This window comes from Trematomus bernacchii, unplaced genomic scaffold (assembly GCF_902827165.1).
Source record: "Trematomus bernacchii unplaced genomic scaffold, fTreBer1.1, whole genome shotgun sequence".
Lineage (NCBI taxonomy): Eukaryota > Metazoa > Chordata > Actinopteri > Perciformes > Nototheniidae > Trematomus > Trematomus bernacchii.
The window spans coordinates 87,890-108,452 of NW_022987529.1; the positions used below are offsets into that span (position 1 = coordinate 87,890).

General features: G+C 41.3%; 1 protein-coding gene across 1 annotated transcript in view; it reads right to left on the minus strand.

The window, feature by feature from the left end:
• LOC117475288 overlaps positions 1-20,563 on the minus strand; it is a 119,361-nt gene that overhangs the window by 35,939 nt on the left and 62,859 nt on the right. The gene's annotated exons all lie outside the window — the stretch shown is intronic.

The window sequence follows — 20,563 nt, forward strand, 5'->3', positions numbered from 1 at the left end:
TATCTTGAATATAACCACGTTGTACATTTTACACATATATAATCTGTTCAATATTTAATATTTAAAGGTGGGGTAGGTAAGTTTGAGAAACCGGCTCGAGATACACTTTTTGTTATATTCCATGGAATGCTCTTAACATCCCGATAGCAATGAATATCTTAAAGCTCCCATGTCATGCTTTTCCGGTTATTACCCGTCCCCTTGTGTGTTATGAAGGTTTTTATGCATGTAAACGGTGTGCAGAGTCACAAACCCTCAAAGTACACCCTGTAGCGAGTAAAACTCTAACACAGAAAATACCTCCCCAAAACGCCTCGTTGGAGATACGTCACTGCCCATTTGAGTCTTCCATTTAGTTCCGGGTACGGCATGATGTCATGCGGTACCCGGAACGAAATGGACCAATCCCGAAGAGCTATGGCCACACCCAGCGGCGCTGGCCGCACCCTCTGCCAGCCTAACATTTACTGTTGGAAGCTCTGGTTCAGTTCACAATCGATCCAGTCATGCCAATGCCAAGGACCTGTTTCCTGAAATGTGAGGAGAAATCTGAGCTGTTTGTCCTACCGACGGAAGAACCACGACGAAGTCAGTGGTTGAAATTTATTTTTAACACTGTTCCTTCAGAGGTTCGAAGAACCGGCATTTCAAAGACGAAAGCTTCCAAAACATTGCCCAGTTTGAGGCCAGATATGCACAGCATTTGAAACTGAAGGACGATGCTATTCCTAGCTTGTTTGGACCGTTTGGAGCAGGGGAAGATTCAGGGAAACAACCTGTAAGTTTGCATTGTTATTTGTGTATTTATCAAACAAGACTGTTTAAATGTATAAACTGTGTCGGACTGCTAAGCCATTGACACAGTGCTAACTGTGCTAACTAAGTTGCTAGCGTTTCCATATATCAACTCTAATATCAGCAGATGGCCTTGCACACATGTATCTCATAGCAGGAGAATGTCTGCATTCACACACGAAATACTCATAGACAGTATACTCCGGGTGATTTGCCGTACGGTCAGTCGCGAAACGTAATTACATTATAGCTGGCGTAGCGTGTATGCTACCGAGCTAACCAACGGAGCTAGACATGGGTTTGCTCTGGATTTTTTTTTTGTTATGCCAGCTACAATGAATGTAGCAGACTACCCGTATAAGATTGCAATTGTAAACACGTTCTTGCTAGCCTAATATGAATCACTAGCTTTTGTTCATAGTGGTTTTATTACACTAAACAAGCCCAGCTTACTGGGCTAATGACGTTGCTAGCGTTTAAATATATCAACTACAATGTCAGCAGATGGCCTTACATGTTTGTCAAGGCAGGAGAATGTCTGCAGTCACACACGGAATACTCATACAGTATACTCCGGGTGATTTACCGTACATTGTGACAGTACATGTACATACTGCATGTATAGCTAACGAGGCTAGCTATACATGCTAGCGCAAAAACAATGTATTCATGACCGTTACAATGAATGACCGAACGTAGCAGAATACCCGTATAAGATTGCAATTATAAACACGTTATTGCTAGCCTAATATGAACCACTAGCTTTTGTTCATAGTAGTTTTATTACTCTACATTATAGTTGCCGTTCCTCCAAGCTAGCGTTCATATCGTGTTAGCTACCAAGGTAAACAAAGCTAGGTTAGCATATTAGCTGGCAAGCTACTGTGTTCATTAGATAGACTCCTACCACAACTACTACTAACGAATCTAAAACAACTAAGTTTCTCTAATATTTTGTGATTTGCATTTGATTTCGTCCAGCCAGATCCTGCCGGACAATACATGAAGGGGGCCTCGTCCTAAAAAGCCCGGGCTGCTATAGGCAAGATGCCGACAACGGGGAGTAATTGATGATATACCGTGTATATATGTATATTTACGTTCATTTTGTACATTTCTAAAAATAAAGTTTAATGGAAATACTTAGTAGGCCTATCCTTTCTTCCCTGAATTATTTGCTCCTATAACTTATCATTCATATATAGCAAACCATGATTTGATTTCTCATCAAACAGTAGTAGTTTATTACAGGTAAAAATAACTTACTCTTTATTATGACCGGCTCGTAGGCCACAACGGAAAGACAAGGAGACATACACGAGTTTACAAAACCACGGCACATTTATTGTGGTAAATACAGAGATAGGTGGTCGAGGGGAGAGGATCGCCGAGCTGCTTTGGAGAGAGACAGGGGCCGCCGTGTGACTCCGGGCAGCTGGGCTTAATAGCACCTCGGCTCCGGCCAGGTGTCCGTGATCGCGCTGATTAGCCTCTTCAGCTCCACCCCATCGTAAGACAAAGGCCCTGGGGCCGTCACACTCTTCTATAACAACAGTTGTAGGTACAGTTCGGTTAGTTAGCGTATAAAATATACGGCTGTACCGACGCCATTATAAGACTGATGTTCCACTGAGAGCGAGCCGAAAAAAGCACTGTTAGACATGGGCGGAGCCTCTCTGGTGGTTGACTAATCAGAACAGAGTGGCCGAGCTGACCAATCGGAGCACACTAGGCTCACAGGGAGGGGGGGGCAAGAGCTCCAACGAGTCGTTTAGTGGAGAGAGTGAATACTGCTGAATACACATGCTTGACAGAGATGCTGTATGAGAAACCAATGTGAGTTTGGAAAATTGCACAGTATAAATCTATTTTAGTATACCTCAACAATGTAATTATGATCAGTGGAAATGGCCATGACATGGGCCCTTTAAGTGCTTTGACAATAAATCCATTAATAAATATCATCTGTGGAAGCCGTAGTACTGTAAAAAGCACGACCAATCATCTGAGCCGGCCCGGCTAAAATAACTGGATGGCCTACCGGTACGTCTACACAGCAGCGTTAAAAAAATCTTGGAGGTGGGCGTATCTGAAGCTTGAGGATTTTTTGCGAGCAACCAATCACATGAATCTCCCGCCCGCGACATACGAAGCAAAAAAGTCTGAAGTAAACTGGATATAAACTCCCAAAACAGGCGAAAACCTACCACTGTCTCTGCCACCTCCCTCCATGCCTGGCTCCTCCGGTTTATATCCCGGTAGGTCTGGTCATAAAGCACCGGGTGATTCCCTACCGCTAATTTCTCCTCCATTTTTTGGAATATGAGGAAATGACCTGCGGTGTCTCTCCCAGCATACACGCCGTTTGATTGGCTAGAGCTTGAACTGTCAGATTTGCGTACACGGGATTTGATTGGCTGACGCTTCCACCTCAGCCTCAAAAGTTGAACATTGTTCAACTTTGAATCCTCAAAATCCTGAAAATCTCCGCTCGCCTGCCCACAATCCATTTCGGCGAAAAGTGAGGGAAAGTGACGTCACCCCATTCAAAGTGAATGGGCAGAAGCGTTTCAAGATTTTTTTAACGCTGCTGTGTAGACGTTCCGTCAGCCTTCCATCTGTGCACAAACTTATCTTGTGCCCTCATTGGTCATGTGCGCGTTCGTGTGTGTTGGAGGAGGGGCTCTGTGAGGAAGTGGCAGATTTTCTCCGGCTGTGTATTTTCAAATTCTAGCGCACTCGAGCTGGTTTCTCCAAAATTACCTACCCCACCTTTAACATTAATATTCCATATGCCTTATATTTATGTATATGTATATTAGATATATATAATATCCTGCCAAACTCAACATGTATATTATTTTCCTCTTTCTTTCTTTTCTTTATTTTTCTTGCTTATTTCTAATTTATTGTAAAATGCCTTGTCCCTTATGCTGCTGTAACTAAAAATGTTTTCCCAAATTGGGATCAATAAAGTACCATCTTATCTTATCTTATCTTATTTGCATGTGGAATGTCACTAACAAATGAGAGCATCATATGGCTTGTCATATTAAATCCTTTATCTCGGTGGTACCCAGGAAGGTCTATGATGGTGTTACTAGGAGAGCCCAATATCATTTGAGGTGGTACCCAGGAAGGTCTATGATGGTGTTACTAGGAGAGCCCAATATCATTTGAGGTGGTACTCTGTGTAAAAGGTTTGAGAACCACTGGCCATCTCACTTGCTCTATGTCACTCATACACTTGAATAAACATGTGCAAACATTGAAACTACACCCAGGGGTTGGCAACCTTTACAATCAAAATAGCCATTTTTGTCCAGAGCCTCAAAACATATTTCTGCCTTATAAGGGGACAAGCCTATTAAGATCAATTTCTTAAAAGTACGCTGAGTTGTGTTTTCTGTTGGAGAACGTAACATTTTTTTAGGAGAATAGAAACCACACCAAGTTGTTCTTCTTAATAATAATAATACATTTATTTTGGGGGGCCGCCTTTCATAACACCCAAGGACACCTTACAGGGCATAGGGGCAATATAGGGAACAATTAAAACTGGATTCAGTGAGATATCAGCCGGGGTAAGACAAGACAAACAGTAAATGGAGAAGGACACAAAAGGACACAGGGTACAGTTTATATTATACTTGGGCTTTTTTCGACTACAAGAACTCAGCGCACCGTGCTGTGAAGTGGTAACGTATTTCAAAGGTTCTGGATTTGTTTACAAATCTAGAAACTAAATACAAAACTAGGACGATATGAAGATCTCATGTCAAAAATAATTGTGATAAAAGAGACAGAACTGGCCTGTCTGTGGGCTCATTTTATGTTGGTTTGGTTCTTCTGATAAAGGTGTGAATATCTAAATAATATACCACCATATGCTATTGTCATTAGTTGTGTCCCTGTTCTTCAAGCTAAGGCATTGCTAAATTAACAACTCTTGGCTTACAGAGTGGTAACATGAGACCGATTTTTATATATAAAATATAAATATATTTTAATTTTATAATTTATTTTAAATATTAACAATATAATAAAATAAATGGAAATATATACACCGGCAAATATTTAATATAAATACCTTGTGTGTGTGTATAGCTATTGCTTTATCTGCTTAATGTTATTTTCACATGAAAGTCCATGATTATAAGTATGCAGTATCATAACTACATCTTTGATGTTTATAAAAAACCAAACCGTTTGAAAATTGGTTGAAAATTGAGCAAGCTATGGTTATTTAAAGGGGACCTATCATGCAAAATGCACTGTGTACATCTTTTCTACATGAATATGTGTCCCCGGTGTTCCAGGGAACTCACCAAGTGTCAGAAAACACAACCCTCTCTATTTTCCTCCATACCCAAATCTCTAAAAAAGGGGGCTGCCAACGGATCTGATAAAAACTGATCCAGATTTGAACACTGTCCTGACGTCAGGACGGTGGCGCTACGGCTATTGGGCCAACTCCACCAATCAGGAGGAGACAGCCACGGCCATTGCCGTTCGAAAGCGCTGGAGACGCTGTAGTACATATGCCAGGCCTGTAGGTGGTGCTGTTCTCACTGAATCAGCCCTTGCAAAAACAGAGCTAAAAAATGTCAAATTGAGCAAAATGAGGCATGGCTAAAATGCATGATCTGTTTGGTATTTTGAAAAAAAAAAAGTATAAATATGCCTTATATAGGTATGGTCCTACACTATATTATTCAAATATAGCATGATAGGTCCACTTTAAATAGTAAACCATAATGTTATGAATGAGAGCACTGCCCGTAGCAAGATGGCGGCCATGTGGCAACGTCGGTCTCCATTGGCCAGCAGCGCGGGTGAGTCATCTAGTGTTTATATATATCTATGCTCCCTCCTCCCTGTGCGCAGATGCGACGCGTCATATGACGTCACATGTTTGGCATGTCTCGATTGAATATGCTTTATTTAAAACAAAAACAAGGACAATAAACAAACCAGTCTTCACAACGGCCGGACAAAATACTTTGAGCCGCCCTAAGCCCGAGACACTGGGCCGTTCTCATTTCATCAAATCCCCCTCCTCGACTCCTCGACTCCTCGGTCCTCCGGTAGTGACCCGGAAATGAATTTCAGCGCGCCATGTTGAAGGACATCTCATTTCTCTAAATGCACATCGAGGACCGAGCATCGAGCGTCGAGGAGGCTCTCTGGAGGAGCTCTAACCGAGGAGACACTGATGGGTCCTCCACGGTCCTCCACGGCTCCTCCGTGGATGCATTTCCGGGAACAGAGATGTTTCAAAGAGTCGTGACGCACAGCCGGACTGATCTCAGCCAATCACAGCTCTGCATGCATCCCCTGGATATTATTTTATTAACTGCTTTCATCGCGACGCGATGTTTACAGTGAGAACAGCTGTGAGGTCCGTGCAGAAAGCAGAGCAGTGTGTATAATATATATCACTCAGTATAACAGGCCTACTCTCTTTATTTGCTTTAGTTTAGTAGATATCTACAAACAAAGAGTCCATATTTTTCTAAAACCATTTAGTGCTTCACAAAATAAAATACACAACGGCTGGAGCCTGATTATATGCTTTAGGAGCTGTAGGTGGTGTGTGGTGTAGGTGTGTGTGGTACAGTGTGTGCGTAGATGCAGCGGACAGACAGGTCTCAGTTGGTTTGGTGTCCTCTGCTTACTTTTAATACTTGTAAATAAAACTTTTGGCCCATCATTTATTTCCCTCATTGTAGCGACCAGAGAGGGGAGAGGGGGGGGGGGGGGGATATATCCAGTCTCTGATAGTGTTACGTTATTATGAGAGTGCTCTGTTTGATTCTGAAATTGTGTGTGTGTGTGTGTGTGTGTGTGTGTGTGTGTGTGTGTGTGTGTGTGTGTGTGTGTGTGTGTGTGTGTGTGTGTGTGTGTGTGTGTGTGTGTGTGTGTGTGTGTGTGTGTGTGTGTGTGTGTGTGTGTGTGTGTGTGTGTGTGTGTGTGTGTGTGTGTGTGTGTGTGTGTGTGTGTGTGTGTGTGTGTGTGTGTGTGTGTGTGTGTGTGTGGCCTGTTATTGTCTCATTATACCGCACTGTGAATAAATCAAAGTAAATATATAAGTCGTCATGAACACATCTGTCCATCAGACAGAGGGCTGCTGTGCCTCCTGTCATCATTAATGGACGTCTCTTTAAAATGACCGCTCAGAGGAGAGGAGTTCTCATTTCTCTAACCGCCTGCTGCTTCCCCTCCTCTCTCCTCGGTTCCCCTCCTCGGCTCCTCGGCTCCTCGGCTCGCATCTCCTGTGGGCGGGACTAAGTCTCGAGGATAGGAGTCGAGGAGGGGAATTTGATGAAATGAGAACGGGCCACTGTTCACTATAAATTGACGGGGAAGGGGGTAGCAATAAAGATAACACCATTAAACAGTTACACAACATAACAAGGCAAGGCAAGGCAAGTTTATTTATATAGCACCTTTCAACACAAGGTAATTCAAAGTGCTTTACAAAAATGGAAGACATTTTAAAAATGGCATTTAAAATCAGTCATTAAAAAGAAAAGATAATAAAATAAACATTAAAAGAAAAAATACATGGATAAAAGTTAAAAGTTACAGTGCAGTTTAAGATGTGAATAGTTCAATTAAAAGCAGCGGCAAAAAGAAAAGTCTTCAGCCTGGATTTAAAAGTAGTAAGAGTTGCAGCGGACCTGCAGGTTTCTGGGAGTTTGTTCCAGATATTTGGAGCATAATAACTGAATGCTGCTTTACCATGTTTAGTTCTGACTCTGGGGACAGAAAGCTGACCCGTCCCTGAAGACCTGAGGGTTCTGGATGGTTCATAATTTAGCAGGAGGTCAGACATGTATTTTGGGCCTAAACCATTCAAAGCTTTATAAACCAGCAGCAGTATTTTGAAATCTATTCTTTGACACACAGGAAGCCAGTGTAAGGACTTCAGAACAGGAGTGATGTGATCCACTTTCTTAGTGTTAGTGAGGACTCGAGCAGCGGCGTTCTGAATCAGCTGCAGCTTTCTAATAGATTTTTTAGTGAGGCCTGTAAAGACACCATTGCAGTAGTCGAGTCTACTGAAGATAAAAGCATGGACAAGTTTTTCCAAATCCTGCTGTGACATTAGTCCTTTAATCCTAGATATGTTCTTTAGGTGATAGTAGGCTGATTTAGTAACTGTTTTAATGTGACTGTTGAAACTCAGGTCAGAGTCCATGACTACACCTAGATTTCTGGCTGTATCTGTTGTTTTGAACATTGCAGACTGAAGCTCAGCGCTAACTTTTATACGTTCTGCCTTGGCTCCAAAAACCATTACCTCAGTTTTATCTTTGTTTAATTGGAGAAAGTTCTGACACATCCAGTCATTGATTTGTTCAATGCACTTACTCAGTGTTTGAATTGGAGCATAATCTCCTGGTGAAATTGTTACGTAAATGTGTGTGTCATCCGCATAGCTATGGTAACTTATTTTGTTGTTTTTCATTATCTGAGCCAGTGGTAGCATGTAGATGTTAAAGAGAAGAGGCCCCAAGATGGAGCCTTGAGGTACCCCACATGTCATATTTGTCAACTCAGATGTGTATTACCTATAGAAACAAAGTTTTTTCTGTCCTTTAAGTAGGACTCAAACCAATTTAGAACTGTTGCCGAAAGTCCCACCCAGTTTTCTAGTCGGTCTAGTAATATGTTGTGGTCAACAGTGTCAAATGCAGCACTGAGATCTAATAATACTAACACTGAAGTTCTGCCACTGTCTGTGTTTAAGTGGATGTCATTGAAGACCTTTACAAGAGCAGTCTCAGTGCTGTGGTTTGGACGAAATCCTGACTGGAACACATCCAAACAGTTATTTAAATGCAAGAAGTTACTCAACTGTTGAAATACAACTTTTTCAATGATTTTACCTAGAAATGGCAGGTTTGATATAGGCCTGTAATTGTTCATTACTGAGGCATCTAGATTATTCTTTTTTAAGAGCGGTTTAATGACTGCAGTTTTCAGGGCCTCTGGAAAAATACCTGAGTGAAGAGATGTGTTTACTATATGAAGTAGATCTGAGGCCATGCAAGGAAAAACATCTTCGAAAAATCCTGTTGGAATAATATCAAGGCAGCAGGAGGAGGATTTCAGAAGTTGAATAATGTCCTCTAAGTTTTTACCATTAATCTGATGGAATTGTGTCATGGTGTTTGAATTGATATTAGGTGGACATAGGGACAAAACATTTGCTGTACCTGATGTAGAGGCACTGACTGCTTGTCTAATTTTCTGAATTTTGTCAGTGAAGAAGGAGGCAAAATCATTGCACGCCCTGGTGGATAGAAATTCAGAGGCTACTGACACTGGGGGGTTAGTTAGTCTGTCGACGGTAGCAAACAAGGCACGTGCGTTGTTTTTGTTTTTGGTAATGATGTCAGAGAAGAAAGACTGTCGTGCGTTTTTCAATTCCAAATTATAAAGGCCAAGTCTCTCTTTATAGATTTCAAAGTGAACCTGGAGATTTGTTTTTCGCCACCTACGTTCAGCTTTTTGACACTCTCTTTTTTCTGTTCTCACGGTCATGGCCTTTCTCCATGGAGATATTTTCTTGCTAATCACTTCCTTTACCTTAGTTGGAGCAATGGTATCTATAACATTTTTAATTTTTGAATTAAAATGATCTACTAGCTCATTTACTGAGATGTTAGCAGGGGAGAGTGTGGATGAAAAATTATAAGTAAACATTTCTCTAGTATTTTCTGTTAAATATCGCTTTGTGGTTACCTCTTTCTGAACATTTGTGTGAACAGAAATAGAGCTCTCAAAGAAAACACAGGAATGATCAGAGAGTGCAACATCAGTCACCACAACCTTTGAGATATTCAGACCCTTTGAGATAATTAAGTCCAGAGTGTGCCCCTTATTGTGCGTGGGCTCCGCCACATGCTGAGTCAGTCCATAGTTATCAAGAACACAAAACAGTTCTTTAGCCCCTCTGTCCTGGGGGTTGTCAACATGGATGTTAAAATCACCAACAATGACTAAACGGTCAAAGTCAATACACACTATAGACAGCAGTTCAGTAAAATCATCAAAAAAGCTTGCACAGCATTTGGGTGGTCTATAGATATTTAGGAACAGAGCTCGAGAGGAGCATTTCAGCTGAAGGGCCACATATTCAAAAGAAGCAAAGTCCCCATAAGATGTCTTCCTGCATTGAATGGAATCATTGAACAAAATAGCAACTCCACCCCCTTTCTTATGCATTCTTTCCTGACTCATAAAACTAAAGTTGGGAGGGGTTGATTCGATAAGAACAGCTGCACTGTTATTTTGTTCAATCCAAGTTTCCGTTAAAAACATAAAATCGAGATTGTGCTCAGTGATAAAATCATTGATTAAAAATGTTTTTCCTGCCAAAGACCTGACATTTAATAAAGCTAGTTTAAGTTTGTTAAATACACTATCAGTAAAAAATGTTGTGACAAGCTGTGGCTGACATGGAATCACTGCTAAATTTGATAACCTCACACAAACGTTTGAGCACTTCCTGTTTCTAAGCTGATTTACCGCTCTTAATCTATTACCTATCAACACAGATATCGGCAAAGCTACTGGCAGGCAGGGCCCCGGCATGTGCTGGAAAGAGTTGAGAGTGCCATATGCCCTTAAGCCTGGACCCAGCACATATCAGTAAAAGTTTGTTGCGTTTTGTACACACACATCCTTATCAGGCTTCGGAGACTGCAGATGCTTTCTTGAAGGGATGGGAGGTGGTTGACGTAGGCACGGTGATGAAGACGGGGGAGATGGTGCGCGTCTCTGCTTCTGTGATTTTGGTGGGCGTTGTGGAAGGGCGGGGGTAAAGGAGATGCTGCTAGGGGGGGGAGGTGGTTGACGTAGGCTTGTCTTCGGTGATTTTGGTGGGCGTCGTTGAGGGGCGGGGGTAAAGGACATGCTGCCAACCCTGCATCTCGCCTTCATGCGGTCATCGAACTCCAGGGGGGAGGGCGAGGGTGAAAGGGTGAGCGGAGAGTAGAGAGAGCTGGGGGATGAATGAAGAGTATCCTCAAAGGCGTTGACAGGGGGGGTGACGGGCAGTGGAGACTCCTCCATTTGTGTCATAGGTCTCCCATAATCAGAACATTCCTCAGGCGGGTGCAGTGATACTTCTTCAGGGTTTTCTGCGCAATGTGTTGTGTCTTTCTCCTGTTTTGATTCCTCTTGCCGCTTGTCCTTGGCAGAGGGAACAGATTGCTGACGCAGGCAGTTGAATATGTTAGAGATAAACAATTTCACTCCTGACTTGTTCAGGCAAACTCCATCTGCCTTAAAAAGATGTCTGCGATCCCAGAAAAAGTTTAAATTGTCAATAAAATGGACAGAATGGTCAGTGCAGGCAGCTGAAAGCCACATGTTCAATGCAAACAGTCTGCTGAATCTCTCCACTCCTCTTCTGACTGGCGGTAGAGGGCCACTGATGAACACCTCCGCATTTAGAGAGCTGACAGTTTCCAACAGACATTTAAAGTCTTCTTTCAGCGCTTCTGACTGTTGTTTCACAACATCATTTGTTCCAATATGTAGTACCACATTCTTCACAGTCGGATGTTCAGCCCCAATATGCAGGATCTTCTCAGCCAAGTCGGAGACCATATCCTTGGGAAAACAGAGTGCTTTGGTGTTGTTCTTACTACACAGACCTTTTACATCTCTTACAGCAGAGTCACCCACAATCAGAGTTTCAGGCCCAGTCGTTAGCTTTCCCTCTAGCCTTTTACTTTTGGAGTAGCTATTGGTCCTTACCCTGCTGTGTGAAGAGGACAGGTTATCCAGGTCATCAGAAAGAGATCTCCGGTTCTCGGTCAGCGGAGCGTATCTGTTCTGGATTGGCACACTTGGTGGTTTAGGAGGATTGTTTGTAGTTCTCCCTTTAGCAGCTGTCCACGGCTGTTTCCTAGTATGAATAGGGGTTGAAGAGGCACTCTTCCTGGGTGATAACAATGCAGGCCAGCCGGTCGCATCACAGATTTCAGAGCGCTGGGCTCTGCCTGTTATTCGTCCTCCCAAATCCCATGGAAATGATTTACTCTTAGGCTTTGCACCCAGAGAGTTCCAGGGAGGACTACCACTTGTAGATTTATTACCCGGTACACAGCCCTCCTGTTCCTTGGAAACCTTGTAGCTGCTAACTAGCTGTGAGTTAGCATACCCTTTTCCATTATCTTGCAACACTGGTAAAGTGGTGTTATTCCCACAACATAGTCCATTCACTTCCACGTTAACTTCCAACCGTTGCATTTTCATTTCCAACACAGCCATCTTCTGTTGAAGTTTGTGGAAGTCATCTGTAGAGAACGGAGGCATTTTGCTACCAACTAGCTTAAGCTAAATAGCATGCAGTAGCCTACCAGGCTTTAGCTGTTGCTAGGCCACGCTACTGTAAGACTGAGGTCGTCGTAAAAATGTTGAAATATGGCTGAAACCCTCCGTCTATTTACGATGAATAACTGTCCCAGTGATAAGTTAATGTCCAGGAGCCGCTGCTCGAAGTTTTCAGAGAATAAGAATAGGAAAATCAGCATAAAAAGTAAGCAGAGGCAAGAGCAAGCAGAAAAGCGTCTGCACTGTAAGAAAGATAAGACAAGGAAAACCAGACATAATAGCGATAGCAGCGTCCCTAGCAACCACCTTGGTAACAATGAAAACGTTGTATTTACACAATTTCCTGAAGTATTCTTCGTAATAACTAGCAAACTAAAGATCATGTACATCCACACAGGAAATATTGGTGAGTATTTTTTCCAGAGTAATTACTATTTTGCTCTGAAATAGTGATATTTAATCATTTTGGAGTGTATTTATTACTCATTGCTTCTAGAGTGCGATCAAAAATGCAGAGTCAATTCTATTGGAGTTAAACCATGACCACGCTGTAACGGAGGTGATCTCTGGGGCCATAGATCTCGGTCTCCGTTACGGATTATATAGCTTCAATATTGGTGAAGTATATTCATTTGTTCCACGCTAAAACATTGCACAGGAACCATGTGATTATATGTAATTTATGCATCTATTTGTCACAATCTGTCTATGTTTTAGTTTGTCTGTCTCTGTTTCCTGTTTTAGTTTGAAAAGTGTTCCCCCTCCCGTCTTGTCTGTTGCTGGTGATTGCGTTCACCTGGTGCCCTCTGTTTCTCCTCCCTCCTCACCTGTGTCTTGTTGGTTTGATTAGTCCTGTGTGTATTTACGTTCTGTTTTCCTGTTAGTGTGTGTGAGGTCCTGGTGGCTGGTGACTGTGTTCACGTGAGACAGTCATATTGAGGCTGTGTATCCTGTACCACAAAGAGGAATACATGCCCACACCGGGTTGTATTTGAACTCTGCCTCCTTGCTTGGTCGGGCCGCTCAATGGTCAGCTTCACACACGCCCACTCATGTTCCTTAAGCACTTTGGTTTATTGACCTTTTTTATTGTAAAGATCATTATGGTTCATTTATTCTATTCTGAGTGAAATGACGTTCGATTGGGAGTAAAATTACCTTCTATTATGAGTAAATAGAAGAATAGATGGGCCGGTACTGAAGTGGGCCGGTCGGTACCGAAGTGGGCCGGTCGAGAGTCCCGGGCTGATTTGTTGTCCCAGTCCGTGTAACAGAGTGGAAACTGAATTTCCCCCTCTGGGGATCGATAAATCTTCTTCATACTTCAGAGGTCTTTCTTAGTGTTCCTGGTAACTTTGTGTCTGACATAAATCCTGCATCAGAACCCTGTCCCCCAACGTCAAACCCTACTCAGGAAACCTGGGTGTGATCTTTGACCAGAATCTGAACTTGAGCCTCACATAAACAAGCTAGTCCAAACCTGCTTCCTCCAACATCACAAAAATATAATCCATTCTATCAACAAGACATCTGGAATAACTTATTCATAACTTTGTATCTGTGTGTTTCCTTTTGGGGGCAAAAAGAAAATGTTGTTGTTCTGTATGTGAAAAGGTCATGTTTTTTCCTCACCAGGGACGAGTGAGTCGTTGCGGCAGTCGTACAACATCCCAAGACCGAAAGGCCGTCCGAGCGCCGCCACCTCCATCGCCTCGCTGCCTTCAGAGTCCATCGCTTCGAACTAACTGAAAATAATCGACAACAGCTCGTTAGTTAACTTCAATGATTTGGTAATATCATGTCCATCCATGCTCACACACATCTACACATTGACACAAAGCCACTACCAATACCGACGATTGGATTAACATTTGGGCCGATACCGATGTTAATATTTTTTCATGTTTGTTTTGTTGTTATTTTTTCCATTTTTGTGCCAAAACAAATAATTAATTTTTATGAAAAATATTCTAGTCTTTCATTACGTCCATCATAATCCATTATAACACGTCACTTTTAATGATAATAAGACATATTTCATTGAAATAAATGCCATTCATGAATCAAATCAACCTATTCAATTATAATAGTGCTGTGATTTGCACAATTTACATAATCAATTGTTTCACTTTCACAGTTTTATTTGACTTTTCGTCTCAATATTTAAAGTGGACCTATCATGCTATATTTAAAAGATATATTGTAGGGCCATACCTATATAAGGTATATTTATACGTTTCTGTTTTCAAAATACCAAACAGATCATGCATTTTAGCCATGCCTCATTTCGCTCTATGTGCTGTTTGCTGTCTACGGGTCTGATTCTGCTGACCACGCCCCCCTGCAGGAGAGGGGAGACGTGCTCTGATCAGCTGCTGGGCTGTCAGAAGAGGGGGAGAAAAAGAGATCTCCGTCCTCCGTGTTTTATTATACAGAGTCGTTATTCATTTGTTTTAAAGCTCAATAAATAACAAAGAAGACCTTTGACCGGCACTTTTCTAATTTTGTCCTGAAGATTTAAACTTTAACGGACATCTTGACCAGCGAAACAAACAGAAACTGAAACTCTGCCGCACGGTCCCCTCGTTCCTTGGAAGAGGCGGAGAGGTGGGTGTTTGTCATCTGCTGGTGGACTAACCGGAGACAATTACAGTGCTTGCCTCGACGGGGAGGGATTGCATTGAATTAAAGCAGCGGGAGCAAACGCTTGCCTCGGGGAGGGAGAAAAAAAGCCACAGCGGAGAATAAACAGAAGGGTAACCATGGTAACTATGGGCGGGAAGTCTTCTTCGCTGCTTTTGTGGCAGACTACAGCGCCACTTACAGGCCTGGCATATGTACTACAGCATCTCCAGCGCTTTCGAACGGCAATGGCCGTGGCTGTCTCCTCCTGATTGGTGGAGTTGGCCCAATAGCCGTAGCGCCACCGTCCTGACGTCAGGACAGTGTTCAAATCTGGATCAGTTTTTATCAGATCCGTTGCAGCCCCTTTTTTAGAGATTTGGGTATGGAGGAAAATAGAGAGGGTTGTGTTTTCTGACACTTGGTGAGTTCCCTGGAACACCGGGGACACATATTCATGTAGAAAAGACGTACACAAGTGCATTTTGCATGATAGGTCCCCTTTAAATGAAACTACATTGTGTGGGTATCCTTTTGTTGAACTGTCTGTTTAAAATTAATCGAAGCATCAGACTAAAAAAGCTTTTGAAAATAACAAAATATTTCAATTTAGGTCAAAATGTAATAATATTTGTAAATCTGCCTCTGAAAGAGTCAGTGCCTCACCAGCCATGAACCTCACCGCACGTCACTGGCTCAACATCTAAGAACCAGGACTCTCTAACAAGTCAAAAGAGAAATCAGCCACTAATAGCTGTTTAATTGACTCACATGTGACCTGATCCTATAAAGCGGTAAACACCTCAGCAGAGACTCAGCGATCCTCCTCCTCAGTTACGCCTCGTCTTGGTGACCTGAACAGGACACACAGGAGAGACAGTATGAACACATCAGAACATTATAAGAACATATTAAAATCAATATTTCAATAGAATATTATATAATAGAAGCCGTTAATGTCATTATACATGTAAAATTAAAAGAGAAGAGATACTCCTTTTAAGGTGCAATCACACATTCATAAAAAAAAAAAAAAAAAAAAAAATAAGATAGACAATATACAACAAATACCCTCAGCATTCATACTTATGTAAAATAACAAAGTACAGGACTTATATTCAGTTGTAGAAAGGATAGGAATATGTATGTATAAATTATATATATTGCATGTATGGGTTAATGTGCAGGGGAGGAAGACTGAGGGGTGATAGAGCAGGAGTTCAGTTCAGTGATTGCTCTGGGGGAGAAACTGGGTGTTTCTCAATGTCGAGTAAAGCTGCTGCAGAGCCACTATTTCAAGCATACTACATCATCGAGTGCCGCCGAAGCACTGTTCCAATCTCCAACATACTTGGAAATCTACTGAGCTTGGCGTACTCCGTTTGGAGAAATATCGAGGCTGCACATGAGTAGACTCCGCGGTCTTAAAATCCCCACAATGCTTTGCGCACGGACCAATTTCCAAAATCTGTGGCAGAAGATGTAAGAGGCGGGGCCTCTCATATGACGCACACCTGCACACTTGCTAGCCTGTTCCACTCTTTGTTTTCCGAATGTCAGGAAGTATTCTTGACTCGCTTCTGAAGGAAGATGCTCGGCAGACATGTGCTACCAAGCAAGCGTACTTTGAGAAACACCCACTGTCTTTAGTCTGTTTGTCTTTGTTTTAATGCACCTGTAGCGCCCCCTGGAGGGCAGCAGGTCCAACAGGTGAACACCGGGGTGGGAGCTGTCCTTTACAATGTGTGTGGCTTTATTGAGGCAGCGGAAGTTGAAACGCTGCATGGACCTTCTCACAGGGGCTTCGAATGAACTGCTGAGTCATTTCTACGATCAGATTAGGGCTGGGCCATATACTGACATCACTCAAGGACTAAAGGTTCATGATTTTGTTGTTTTAGCAAAGAAATCTAAGACCCAGGCTCCTCTGCAATTTGAAATATACTTAAAACATAAAAAGAAACACGTAAATGGACTGTTTTATAATATGATTTTACTCATTTAGCTGTTATATTAACATTAGATTATTCATCAAAAATGTGAAAGCACCAATAGTCAACCTTCTCCTTATCCAGGGATTTGATCTACATATTGTGATATATATTGCAATACATAATGATAATAATAAACTTTGTTTACATTGCACCTTTCATGCTAGAAAGCTTTACAAGATACAAAATACAGCGTGAGGAATATCATTAAAAACAAGTTGAAGACCAAAAGAAAGAGTTTTATCACAGAAACAAAACAATAAAACATGAACAGTGGTACCACTAAATTTACCCCAAAATTAAAGCCAAACTAAAAAGATAGGTATTTCCAATGGAGGTTGCTGTTCTAAGATCCAATGGGAGACTTTTCCACAGTTTGGGGCAATAAATAAATATATAGATATATACTTCGCAATTCTGCCAAAAGTAAAATTAAAATGGCCAAAAATAAAATGTATTAAATTCAGATAATTTCGAAAATGTCCCTTTTTTTTAGATTTATTTTTCTCAATTCAGTTTTTTCACATCTGTGTAAAATTTAGAATTTGAGAATAATCAATATATCAACTGTTATTATGTGTTATATCGGGTCATTTGTAAATGTATCGTATCATTGTATTAATAAACACTGTTAACTTGAAGAGAAGCTTCCTGGATTATTTTCAGCTACTCCTACCTCAAATCGTAGAAACCCCAAAGAGACCCGTAGTCCCCAGGCAGGCAAAAAATACAGAAACATTACCAGTAACAATATACATTTACAAATATGCAATACACAAGTTAAGAGACCACATGACTTTAGAACAGATCCCAGTTCTGGTTTATTTCTGAAAGAGTAGTCCTACCTTGAGATTTCTTTAAATCAGATTGTGGTTCTAACAGAAGTATTCAGTGTGTTTGAGATTTGTAGGAAACTCACCAGAGATTCTGCTGTTTGTTGAGAAAACCTGAGATCGTTGATTCTTCTTCAGAGAGAAACAGAGAGACTTGTCTCGACTGCAGCCTGCGGTCTGAGAGAGTAATCTACATCATCTGTGATCTGAAGGCGTGGTATTAAAGTACACGAGATAAGATAAGAGAAATAAAAAAATACAAAGTACAAACTTCAAGATCCACCTCACAGTTTAAGTTAATGATCATTTATTAATGTATCAGAACAAGTTGTGTTAGTCTTCCTTGATTCCTTACATGGCAAGAGAGAGCTGCAGGAAGTCAGCATTCAACACTTCCTGTTGCCTCGTCGTGAAGTCAATGGGTTTTTTGGTCTGTTTTTGGTACGAATGAAATATCGTAAATAGTAAAAAAAAAAAAGACGGAAGTCAGTGCACCACATGACGTTAGAAGAGATCCCAGTTCTGGTTTTCCTTAAAGAGTAGTCCTACCTTGAGATTTCTTTAAATCAGATTGTGGTTCTAACAGAAGTATTCAGTGTGTTTGAGATATCTTTGATCTTTGATTTGACACTCAAATCCAGCACAAGACAATTTTTTTACGCTGCTATGGACAATCTGCAATAAATGCACATTTTATGGACAATCTTGCACCAAATATATTGAAGTGACTGTTATTTTGTATATATTGAAAGCTTGGACGCAAAGAGCTACTGTGCTGCCCTTTTTATATACTTATCCAAGGCATTTGATACTGTGGACCATGGCATTCTATGCCAGAAGTTATCTCATATAGGCCTGTCTGACCAAGCTGTTGGTTGGTTTGAAAACTACCTTTCGAATCGCAAGCAATGTGTAAAATTCAGCGGTCTCTACTCAAGCTTTCTTAATGTGCCCAGAGGTGTTCCTCAAGGTTCGGTCTTGGGACCGACCCTTTTTACTATTTATATAAATGATGTGGGTCAAAGTATTGATGCCTCTGTACATCTATATGCAGATGATACTGTTGTGTACTGTTGTGCTAGCACTGTTGCCCTTGCATTTGAACGTCTGCAGTCTGCTTTTGACACTTTTCAGTCACATCTGTTCCACCTTAGGTTGGTGTTAAACTCAGATAAGACAAAAGTCATGTTGTTTTCCAATAAGAAAAGGTTACCAACTGTTCTTCCCTGCATCATGTCTGCACAGCATAACCCCATTGAAGCTGTTAACACCTACAGATACTTAGGCATTACTATAGATGACAATCTCTGCTTCAAACCACATATTGACAATCTCTTAAGGAAATTGAAATTAAAACTGGGATTATTTTTTAGAAATAAGGCCTGCTTCTCCTCAAGTGCGAGGAAACGGCTTGTAGCTGCCACATTTTTGCCGCTCTTGGACTACGGGGATGTTGTGTACATGAACACCTCAGCTCACTCACTTCATCTGCTGGACGCTGTCTACCATGGGGCTCTGAGGTTCATAACCAACTCTAAACCCCTCACACACCACTGCACGCTGTCTACCATGGGGCTCTGAGGTTCATAACCAACTCTAAACCCCTCACACACCACTGCACGCTGTACTCTTTAGTCAACTGGACATCATTATCAATGCGCAGATCACTGCACTGGTACAAACTCATCTATACCGCTATGCTTGGACTGCTGCCCCTCTACATATCCACTTACATATCACACAAACAGTACAGCTATAGACTACGATCTCAAAATTACATCACTCTGTCCGTCCCCTCAGTTCGCATGGTGCTTGTATTGATGAATCGTGATCTTCTCGCTCCCAGGAAAGAAACTTAAAATAATGAGACTAATGGAGTCTCTGAAAAGGTTCAAATTGGTACTTTAATTAAGTAACGTGGTTAAAGAACAAGCATAACGTATGGAAGAGACAAAAGCCGGTGTTGTCCCTCAGGAGGCTGCAGCGAAGTAAAGAGGGCGGGTTGTCCTTTCCGATCTCCTTTATACTTTTCTCGTTCTCTCCCGCTGTGCAGATAGGGGGACCGCCCTCCTCGTCTGCAATGTTCGACATCGCGTAAAACAGAGGACTTTGACATTCTGTATTCCTTGCCTACTTCCTTAAGCCTTTTCTCCTCCTTATCTCCTTCATGACTTTCTATTTAATACCTTATAAACAGCTGTAATAGTTAGTTTAGAAATCCTAGAAACACCTTTACGGCACAGTTCTCATTTACGGTAACTCCCTCTGACGTCATAGCTACTCCATGGATGTATAATAAGAACTGGATACAGCGTGGGAGGCGGGGCCTCATTAATTCCTATGAGAGTTGCTCATTCGCGCATGATGATAAAATGGCCCAACTTTTGAGAGCGCGAAACGTCACAGATTACCCGGCATGCCTGAGAAGTACCCGTATGTGCGCTCATAGCGCATGCGCAACTTTAACCATGCCCCCCAAAATGCTTGTTCACATCAAGCACGTCAATTTGCGTACACGTAACAGCACCGCACGTTCATGACAGCATGGTAATGGTTTGTAATGATAGATGATAGTAATGATAGATTTGATTTTAACGAGGCGGCAGGTAGCAGCTAGCGGTTAGCTAGTAATTATGCTAATTTACACATCAATCGTTATGTACTTTTATATTACGCTGTAACAGGATCTAGTGATATCCAAGCAACAGAGCTTCATTTAGCATGAAAGAATTATTGCACTGTATATATATATATATATATATATATATATATATATATATATATATATATATATATATATATATACAGTGCAATAATATATATATATATATATATATATATATATATATATAGACATATATATATATATATATATATATATATAGACATATATATATATATATATATATATATATATATAGACATATATATATATATATATAGACATATATATATAGACATATATAT